Genomic DNA, 10,247 nt, shown 5'->3' with positions numbered 1-10,247 from the left:
CACGTTTGCATCCATATGGATTCTTCCTTCTCTCTGTGGGCAACCTCTTCTCAAATACAGAGAACGAAATTTATGCAGAGGTTTGTGTCTGTTTCTCTTGAATATTTAAGACCACATTAGACAATTCTGCCCCACCAAACTCCCTTGCCTTAGTCACCAGGAAAGGGATAATTGGCTGTGTTAATGCTTGGATGCACCACGTTTGCAAATCCTGTAGAGTCAGCAGGGACTGGAACCTGTGGTATTTCGGCTTTTTGAAGAGATGTCAGCTGGCAGTCAGCATGGCGGTTAGCTGGGTCTCGGTCTGCACGGGGATGAAAGTATCTTGAGCACGTAAATGAAGCAAGAGGACTGGCACGTTGGCTGGCCCCAGGGTATGGCGTGTCGCTCTGGCAGAAGTCAGCAATCAGGGAAGGAGAGCTTAGCCTGGTCTCTTCAGCAGCAGCTTTAGGGTCTCTGTGTATGGCACTCTGGGGTGCCCCGAATCAGCTCCTGAGGCTCACTTGGGCTGTCCATGTCCCAGCCAGGCTCTGCCATGAGGCCGAGGTGCTGTCCCACCTGCTGGGGCTGGGAACTGCAGGAGTGTGGCAATCTTACCCGGGTCCAGCCCTGACATTCTACCACCCCCATGGGACTTGGTCTCTCTGTCACATTTCCCATTTCCACTCTCTTTTCCTGGGTAAACACGCTTACTGCCTGTGTGGGAGATGACTATTATGGGTTAGCATCATTTCCTCTGCAGAGAAACCTGCTGCCTACAGTGCTTCCTCTCACTGGCTTCTTTTTTTTATTTTATTTCCCTGGGACGAAGCTTGACTCTCTGTCAGCACTGCCCCAGCCTCCTGCCACCCCGACCAAAACCAAAGCAGATACAGATCCCTGCCTGCCAAGCAGCAGGAGAAAGGAGGAGGATTAAGGGAGTGGGGAAGTTAAGATAAGCACTTTGACAAGCATTAATGCAGAAAGGAGAAACCATAACAAACTCCACCAGGGCCAGGATAATTTCTGCCTCTGGGCAGAGGCTGGAAGGTCCTCAGTGACGTCAGGAGAATTTCTAACGGCATCAAGTGTTTGTCATCTCTTTTTGCCTCTCTCCTACACAAGCCCATGCCTGATGACACTGAACCTACATCCAAGCTTTTGCTGTTCCAAATCTGGAAGGTGTTGGCTGAAGAAGGGGAGGATGTACTGAGTCATGATCTCCATGCTGCATCCATAACTTCTGGGGCTGAGTGATGGAAACAAAACTGAGCTACCACCCACAAAAGCCTTGTGACAGAGGCTGTGGAGTCATAGCCCAGGCCTGTCTCTGAGGGTGGTGGGCTGTGAAACACCTCACAGCCTCCTCGTTCCCTGGAGCTGAAGTCCAGCCATAAGGGATTGGAAGTCAGGCCAGTGAAAACAGGGATGTCTCGGTCGGTTGGGAGGGAAAACACTGGGGTCAGTCTTCCAGAGTTACCCTGAAACATGTTTTGGTGCATCTGTGTACGTGGCCCCAGGAAATTCAGCAGCTGCTGAGTAAGTTTTGCAGGCTGACCAAGTAGAAGTCTCTGGTAACTGAAAGTCTCTGCTGGGACTGTAATTTGGGACTTTGGGAAATGTAGAGAAGACCTGCTGCTTCTGATCTTATGAGAAGAATAGAATAAGGGTGAGACAAAGAGGGAATGAGGTAGGAGAGAGCAAGATGCAAAAAGAGGGAGCAGAGAGTGTGTGTTCTTAAAGAATCAACAATACGCATAGAAAAGGGAATTACCCAGGGGAGCAAAGCGTGTGTGTGGAGTTGGGAGAGATGTTATGGGAGGAAGATATTAAGGCAAAGCCACTGATATTTGAAATGTTATTTGAAGAGAAGTTTTAATCTGATAGGGCGCAGACAGAATTAATGGTTTTTCACTGAGTTGCATAGCGCTTCAGGACAGTGCTGGGAACAAAGTGAAAGTTCTGCTGCTGGAGGTCAATGACACATCCCTGGCACAGAGCAAGCTGTCGGAGAAAAAATCAAAAAAGCAATTGAGAAATCAACTCTGGCAAATTCCTCAGAGATGAGAGAGTGTTTGAAAAACAAAACCCAAAAATATAACTCCTGTATCTGCTTTCCTTTTAATTACCCGAGAGTTCCGTTTGGATAGCTAGAGTCAGGGATGGGTATGTAAGTGAACAAACCCAGGTAACAGTGAAGCATCTTCCATGTCCTTCAGACTATGGCTGGTCACCTGGCTGGCCGTGGCAGGCAGAGACCTGCGCTTGGACGTAAGCCCACAGGAGGGGCTGGCTGGGCCACCAGGAGGAGCAGAGTATTTGGGGAAAAACTAGTCACAATCCAAAGCCTGCTTGGTGAAGCTGGTTGTGAACCACTGTATCTCCCGTTCACCTCAGTGGTCTGCGTGACTCAGTTGTCCCTCTGGAAAGCTCATTGCTGTTGAAGAGCAATGGAAAAGAAAAGAGAAAGAGAGCCAGGGAAAGGGAAGGAAGGAAAACTGTGCTCACACAATGGCAGGAAGATCCTTTTTCAGATAAAAAACAGTATCTTGGGGATGAACAATACTCCCTGGGCCATCTAGATATCTTATCCTCTCTGGAGCTTTTCTTTTATTTTCTTTTCTCTTTTTTCCTTATCTGTTTTATTTATCCTGCTTTCTTCTTACTACTACTTCTCTTTTTCTTGTCTGTTCTTTTTACATGATCAGAGGCTGCAGCTCTCTTGTGTTTCCCGGAATCCCAGTTAAAGATCTCATTGGCATCTGGGAGGCAGAAAGTGGCAAAGGTCAAGAAGGCAATGAAATATCAAGTTGAGTCATCCCTATTATTTAAGTCATTCTGGGAAATGCAGACCATTTGGGTTTGTATTTCTGTTTTTTACCTCTGAAATGTCCTTTCATCTAGGGAAATAGAGCTTGGGTCAAAACCACGCAAGGAAAATTATCACATTTTTTGCTTCTGCTTTTTGGAGTCAGCTGGATGGAATCGGGAGACTCTAGGGAGTTCCTGGTGAACAGAGAAGAAGCTGCAGCATGAGGTCCAAGATTTTAAGAAAAGCAAAACTCTACAGGGAAAGCTATTTTAGAAAAGCCCCAACAACAAGGTCTACAGAAAGGCATCCAAAACCAGGCTTCCTTATTTCTTAATTCTTGTTTCATATATTGATGCCATCAGTAGTATTGTTTATAACCAATTAGCAAGAGAAATGTCTCTCAGCAGCAGGTTGAATTCTTCATTACATCTGTTTCAGTATCAAACCATTCCAAGAATTCTTCTGAGACTGCATTTCTCCCAGTGTATTATGGAAATGCAGTGCACCTTTTAATCAGGAGGGACATCTCTTTTCAGGTTGCAGACTTCAAAATTTCTTCTGTTCAAAATGCTGTGTTATTACTGGAATGAAACTAGAGATAAAACTCCAGCTGATATCATGGTTTCAGGAATCTGCAGATAATTCATTTCTAAAACTTGGGACTGAATAATGCATTTCCTTTGTGTTTTGATTCTTATCCAGTTTCTTATCAACTGAAGTTCACTCCCCCCTGCTTAACAAATTGAAGGCATGTATGTCTGGAAGAGGATGGCATTAGGACTAAAATACTCTGCTGAGTATGTCTTGGCTCCGGTGTGCTCTCCTGCTGTGATCACTTTTGTATCGGATATTCACGGTCTAGAGTTAGGAAGGCAAGATCCACAGAGGCTCGAGGAAAGGTCCAGGTGGCTATTCAGAGCTGCGAGTCAGGGTCCTGTCCTCAGGACCTGAAATGTCAGAGAAGGACCGTGGCCTCTCAGTACTGCCTTGCCCAAATGAGACTGCTTTTCAGTCTTCTCATTTATACCTCTGAACTGAAAGCCTAAAATGGGAAATAGTGGAGATTATCCAGTGACTCAACCATCAGCATTCACAGTAATTATCTAAGAGATCTGCTTCCTTTAGAGTCCAGAAAAATACAGGCCACTCCAGTGGACAACTTGGAAGCCAAGGAAATGGTATCTTTAGTGAAATTAAGTTGTGATAGAACACCAATTGTAACACATTGGGGGTAGTTGGTTCCTCATACGCTTAAAACTCTCTTTTTTCCTACCTTTTTAAATCAGACTGCATGTTTTTTCAAGGCAGGAATCTCATCCTTCAATGTGACCACATGCAGGATCATGATACATTTGTGTCATAGATGGGCCACAAAGACAGTCCCTCAGTGTAAGCAGCTGATACCAATAAGCTCTTATCACATCACAGTAATACAAAGGGAAAGGTGGAGCTTAACCTTAGATACGGGACTTAGATTGTCCTGCCCAAACCAACACCTAGATTTAATGATGCAGAGCATGGAAGAGTTACATATACACCATCCCATCAGGAAGATCTTCCCTCTACTCTGCTGCTTGCTCTTGTCTCAGTAAGGGGATTGAATTAAGTGATGGAGGAAGGTGGATCTGCTCTGTAGTTGAAAAGAATGTGTGAAGCCAAAAATCAAATAGTAATAGTAACTCCCATTCTGGAATCTCTTCAGAAAAACATCTGTAAGTAGCTTCTTTAGAGTAGTAAAGATTTTTCTCTTTTTCTTTTTTCCCTCCCTTTACTACAGTGAAATCTTTAACAAATAATCATTTTACACTGTACAGTTCATCAATAAAAGCAATAACACTGGGTTATGTAATAAATTAAATATGATGTGTAGTTGAAAGTAATCGTGCTTTCAGGCATCAGCTTCTTGTCACATTAAGGGCTCTGGCAAACAGGTTTAATATTCGTGGAATGAACAGAATTATTGACAAGCAGTGGAGGAACTAGACAGCAAGTGAGCATCATATTAATTTTTCAGAGGCCAATATTGCTTTTCCTGCTGACATCGCAATAAACTTTCAGGGCTGGCTTTTGCAGTAGAGGGTTTTGGTAGTGGTGACTTGTTTTTTCTTGATCTTTTCTTTTCTGCCATTCTGTCAAGTTGATGTCTTTAGAAAGGGAGAAGGAAAAAGGGAGAGAAATGGTGGTGGCTCACAGAGTAAGGGTTGCTTTACCTTTGGGTTTATTTTCCTAGGTAACTCAATTCAGGGTTAACTCAGATTAACTCCCTTTCACTATATCAATGGACATACTCCATTCTTGCAAAAAATGGTCTGATATTCCCATCACACTTTTAGAATATGCAAGGATTTAGGTACTTCCCACTGCCCTTGGGCTTAGAGACAGTCTGAGGGTTGAAACAATGGAGGTCCTTTAGAAGAGTTTCTCAGTATGGATAGAGTTATGAGAAGTCAGCTGGATTATCTAAGCTTCCTGATATTCAGAATTTTGAGGGAGTCACATAGGAATAGAAATTTGAAAAGCCAGACTTCCTGAGGTCCAGGTGATCCAGTTTCCCAGAGTTGAATGTGGGTAGAAACTGATGACAATTCACCTTTTTACCTAAGAATTTCCAAAGTGCTACAAACACAGCTGAAGAAAAAAGAAAAAAGTGTGGCTGGCCGCTTTGAGGCATGTGTTTTGTTTGAGGCAGAGGTAAAAATAGCCACTGACATTTTTTCTTGTCTCATATTTGAGCCCTAACCACCACACCCTTCCTCTGTATGTCTCATGCAATTTGTCACCCAAGAAAGATGAAAAAAAAAGGTGTTAAATAAAATGACTAGTGTGTCTCTGTTGATGGGATATGGAGAGGCAGAGGGGAAGGTTTCTGCAGTGTGGTGGTCAGTGACTGCTCAGATCAGAGGTGTCTGATAGAAGTTGTCATTAGGGATGCTCACAAAGAGTATCTGTCTTGAGATTTCTGCATCCCTCGGAGAAACACTGCCCAAAGCAACTCCCTGGAGTTGCCTTTTACATTTGGGTAGGATGGATTTGAGCTTCCCTTAAGCATTTCTAAGGCAATGGGTGAGATCTCTTATCTTGTATGCAATTATGTGCAAGAATCCTTGCAGAGACAGTTTCTCTCCCTCATCTACATCAGGGTGGTCAACTCTTTGCTTTTGAGCATTTTTCACAGCACCAGGAACAGGGGAATGAGAAAAATGGGAAGTGGGTGAAGGTGTAAGACAGCTCTGGGCCGGTCAGTGATGCCTTCATGGGCTCTGTTCAACATTTTCTCTCCTCTCCTATCCCTGTCCAATGCTCTGAGGGTGTTAATACGGCTGGCAGGGAAGGCAGCGCTGCAACGAGCTGGGCATGCTTTTGAGCTTGGCAGCATTGTCATTTGATTAGCCTGAAAAGTTATTTTTGAAGGAGGATTGTTTTGCAGACCCCATCAAACAGCACTCGGGTCAGGTTGGTTCATCACACTGAGGTTTCCCAGTCTGGCCTTGGCACACGTGGCCAAATTTTCAATAACAACCTTGGGTCTCTGCAAAAATCCATCACCACTGAAGATGGCCCTGGCCATAGCTTCCTTTCAGCTGTGAAATGTGCTGGCTACCTCATCCCAAAATACCCCACGATGACCTTATTTCTCCAAATAAATGCCAGAGTATAAGAAAGCCAAGGAGGAGTGGGGAGAGAGCAGAGCTGTGTATCTTAATCAGAATCAGACCCAGCTTCCCCACCCACTCCAACAGATGAGATCAAAGCAAGACTCTGATATGAGCAGAATTTTCTTTTTCAATGAAAGGTGATAGAAAGTGTGGGCTCCGGTTCTCCTCTGTTTTACCAGAAAGCTGACAAACTGGTGGATGTTGTCAGCATTAAGTTTTGACAGTGTGATCTTCTCCACTCCTCTCCCGGGATTTGTTTTAAGGGGTTTTGTACCTAATTGTATCCAAGACTGGATAGATCACTGGACTGGCAGAGTTCAGGAAAACCAATATAACTGAGTGGGATGGTCTCCAGAGCAATAGGCACAAGATCCCTTCCTACTTACGAACAAGTTGTTCTGTTTCACCCCCTCCATGTCAAAAGGGAACCAGAAGTGAGAGAGGTTAAAGCCTCAAAAAGGAATCCAGATATATCTGCAGGTCTGGGACAAAAGCGTGAGAAAAAGTTACAAGCAAAATGTCAGCATGGGAGCACCATTTCGGTAATGAGCTGTTTTACAAAATGTGGAAAATGTTAGAATTTCAAGCATCAGCTGTGTGTCCTAATGGTGTATTAGCCACCTAAAATGCCTTGGGAAATCTTGTTGGAGTCAAGTAACAGAATAAACACAGGAGAAGTGTGAAGCCATTTTTATCTAAGGGAGAACCTATCTGCAAGGAGCTGGAGGGCTGAAAGAGGGATCCAGGCAAGGAATCCACCATCCGGAGTGGGGACTTGTGTCCACATACAGGCCGTCTCCTAAGAGATGGTGGGAAGGAAATGTCCTACCTTTACAGTGAGAGAAAGAAGAGAGAAAGCAGAGAGAAAGCAGAGAGAAAGCTGATTAATGCGTTGAACCTGTGAGGCTATGACAGCAGAGCAAAGGCTAGTAGCTTCAAAAGAGCTCAGTGCTCAGAACAGGGCTGAAAGAGTCAAAATAGTAGCTGCAGGAAGCATCTCTAAAATCCAGTCTGAAATATTAATAATGAGAACTGCCAATAAGACCTTTGAATTGCTTTGGATGGGCACCCTGTTCGAGAAGCACCTGCCTCCCTCCCTGCATCACTGCCAGTGGGACAAAGTCAAAAGGCTGGATTGTCATGGGTGAAAAGTGGAGATTTTTATTTTTTTATTTTTTAACCATGCTCTTTCAAAGCTGGTGGTTATACCTGTCCTTAAATCTTCTCTGATTTTCCTCAATGCACGATCTAAGCATTTTGCTGTCTTTTTCACAGGAGTTGGGGAAATTGTGCTATCCCCATTACCTGTAGTGCAGAGGGAGAGAAACATGGAAAATAATATGTGTATGGCTGTTGGGCCCCGAAGCACACCTGAACATCCCACCAGGTGCTACCTATAAAGTCTGAGACCATTTGATTCCCCCAGAAGCCAGTGGTAGATGAAGAACATGCATGGTTCCTGATACCACTGAGCACCCTCTTAATCTAAGATGTCTTTTCTCTGCTGAAAGGAAAGCAGCTACAATATGTCTCTTACAGTGATTAGAATTAGAAATGGATTTGTTAAAGCAAAACAAAACAAAGCTCAAGCCTTTGTGTTAAATCTTGCACAGGCGATACTCCTGGGTTTCTTCCAGATTTAGATATATTATTGTTAATATAAAGTAATATTTATTTTTATCCTCACACTTTGCCTTTTCTATTTAACCAAGTTGCTATTTCTGAATTGAAAGCATGCACACAAAAAATGCAAATCCCAAATTTCAAAGGCACCTTCCTTCCACTTGGAATTGGATCTATTTTTGTCCCTGTGACTATCTTACACAGCTCTAATTGTCATGCCCCATTCTGAAATCCACAGTACGTTCCTCTCGCCAGCATATTTTTGGATTATTGCTCATTGTGATCAGCCTTTTGTGTTCTTTTTGATATGGGCCAATTTTTGGCATGAGGTGCTGAGTCATACATAATGTGAATCTTATTTGTGTCTCAAGGAAATCTTCCTTTTTCTGTTCCCCTGTACCTGGGCCAACACCTGGCATAGTCTCCCCCATTTCCCAGACAGACAAAGGAAAAAACACCTGAAACATCAAAGTGCTGAGCAGCTCAAAACAATTCATTTAATTACTATTACAAAATGTCATAGGGAGTGCCAGCTTGATATTGTAGTTTCTGTGCTCATTTGTTTTGTCAAAAAACTGAGCAGTGAAAAAAAGTCCCAAAGAAGAAGGGAGGAGGGAAGGAAGGAAATCGTCTTTTGAAACTGAGGTCTATGGACTTGAGGGTGAAATAATTTCTGCACACCAAAAGTACGGTCATACCTGAGTGGGAAGTCAATGAAAAAAAAAATATTACTGAAAGATGATGCTTAATTTTGTAAAGACAAATTACATATTACAAGCACTTTTAGGGAGTGATGAAGGAAAGGGCACGATGTAATGGGGTGGAAAATCCAAATAATCCCATCTCTGCTGTAGAACTCGATGTTTTCTGTAGTACTTTCCCCACATCCCGTACCGCAGTACAGCCCTTGCTCTGGCGCTGCCAGCCGCCTGGTACTTACATCGCATGGCCATGGCCAGGTTTCCTCGCAGGGAGGGTCCCTGCCCAGGCAGCTACCAAGGCTGGTCAACAACATTTCACACCTTACATGTGAATGGATCTTTGTAAGTCTCCTGCAGCTGAAATGATCCTGGGGATCACTCTTTTTTCTTCTCTTTCAGTTTCTTATCTGATCAGCACTTACCATATGTAAGCACCATTTGATATTTTCTCAAGAGGAGGGATGTCTTTTAACTGGGTAACGCAAAACAAAGATGCAATATTGGGGGTAGAATCTGCAGCAGTTTCCATAATAGCATCCTACATGAGAGGTGTCCCCCCGTTCTCTGAGTGGCCTCTCTGAACGGCTCCTCTTGTCCTGAATTTTGGGATGTTGAATGCAAAGTGTCTGATATCCGTGCTGCTGCTTTGTGCCTCAGCTCCTCACCCAGAAAATTTCCCTGACTTTCATGCAACGGTGCATTGAGATAGGTGAACCAAGCAGGGGCTCTAGCCCTGCTCTTTAACCCACAAGCCAGGCTGCACAGTGAATTTGGGCAGAACAAGCTCCAGTGGATTTTTGTTTGCTGTTTGTGCTGACCAGCTGCTTTGCAAACTGTTGGGTTATTTTAGTTTTGTTGCCATAATCATTTGGCTCCCTTGGTGCTATCTGTCACCTGCAGATGAAAATGAAAAGCCTTGAAAATCAGGTGACAACAATCCAGCATGTCCAGGAATGTGTATGTGTGTGTGAGCACAGAGCATAGCGAGCTGCCGTAAGGAAATTGTTAAGCACCCGAGAAATGGAGTTCTTGACATTGGAGAGAGAGTGTGTGTTTATGAGAAACGTGGAGAAACACAGCCATATGTTCTTCTACTTTTTATAACTGGAGACCACATCCCTTTGAAGGTGGAAATTTAATTCTTCAGTGTCCAGGGCTCAGAGCATGCTTGGTCTATCTCTCCTGCACACAAGGTGGCATTACCTATGGGTTGTCAAAGATGAGCTATTGGGCTAAAGAGAGGCAACGAGACTGCAGTTCTCCGCCCTGTGGTGCAGGAGGTCTGTGGAAGATGCAATTGTTATTGTGGATATTAGAATGCAGAATTCCAGGAAAAATCCTTAAAGCCATGCTAAGGAACAAATTTATGAAGATTCCCTCAGCTATGGCCACAGCAGCCTCTTGGCTGGCACTTGACGTTATCAGAGATCCCAGCAGTTGGTGTTATCAGGGATCCCTTGGTGGTTTCCTACTGGG

This window comes from Falco naumanni, chromosome 9 (assembly GCF_017639655.2).
Source record: "Falco naumanni isolate bFalNau1 chromosome 9, bFalNau1.pat, whole genome shotgun sequence".
NCBI classification, from domain to species: domain Eukaryota; kingdom Metazoa; phylum Chordata; class Aves; order Falconiformes; family Falconidae; genus Falco; species Falco naumanni.
The sequence above is the reverse complement of the archived record's forward strand: the minus strand, read 5'-3'. Positions refer to the sequence as shown.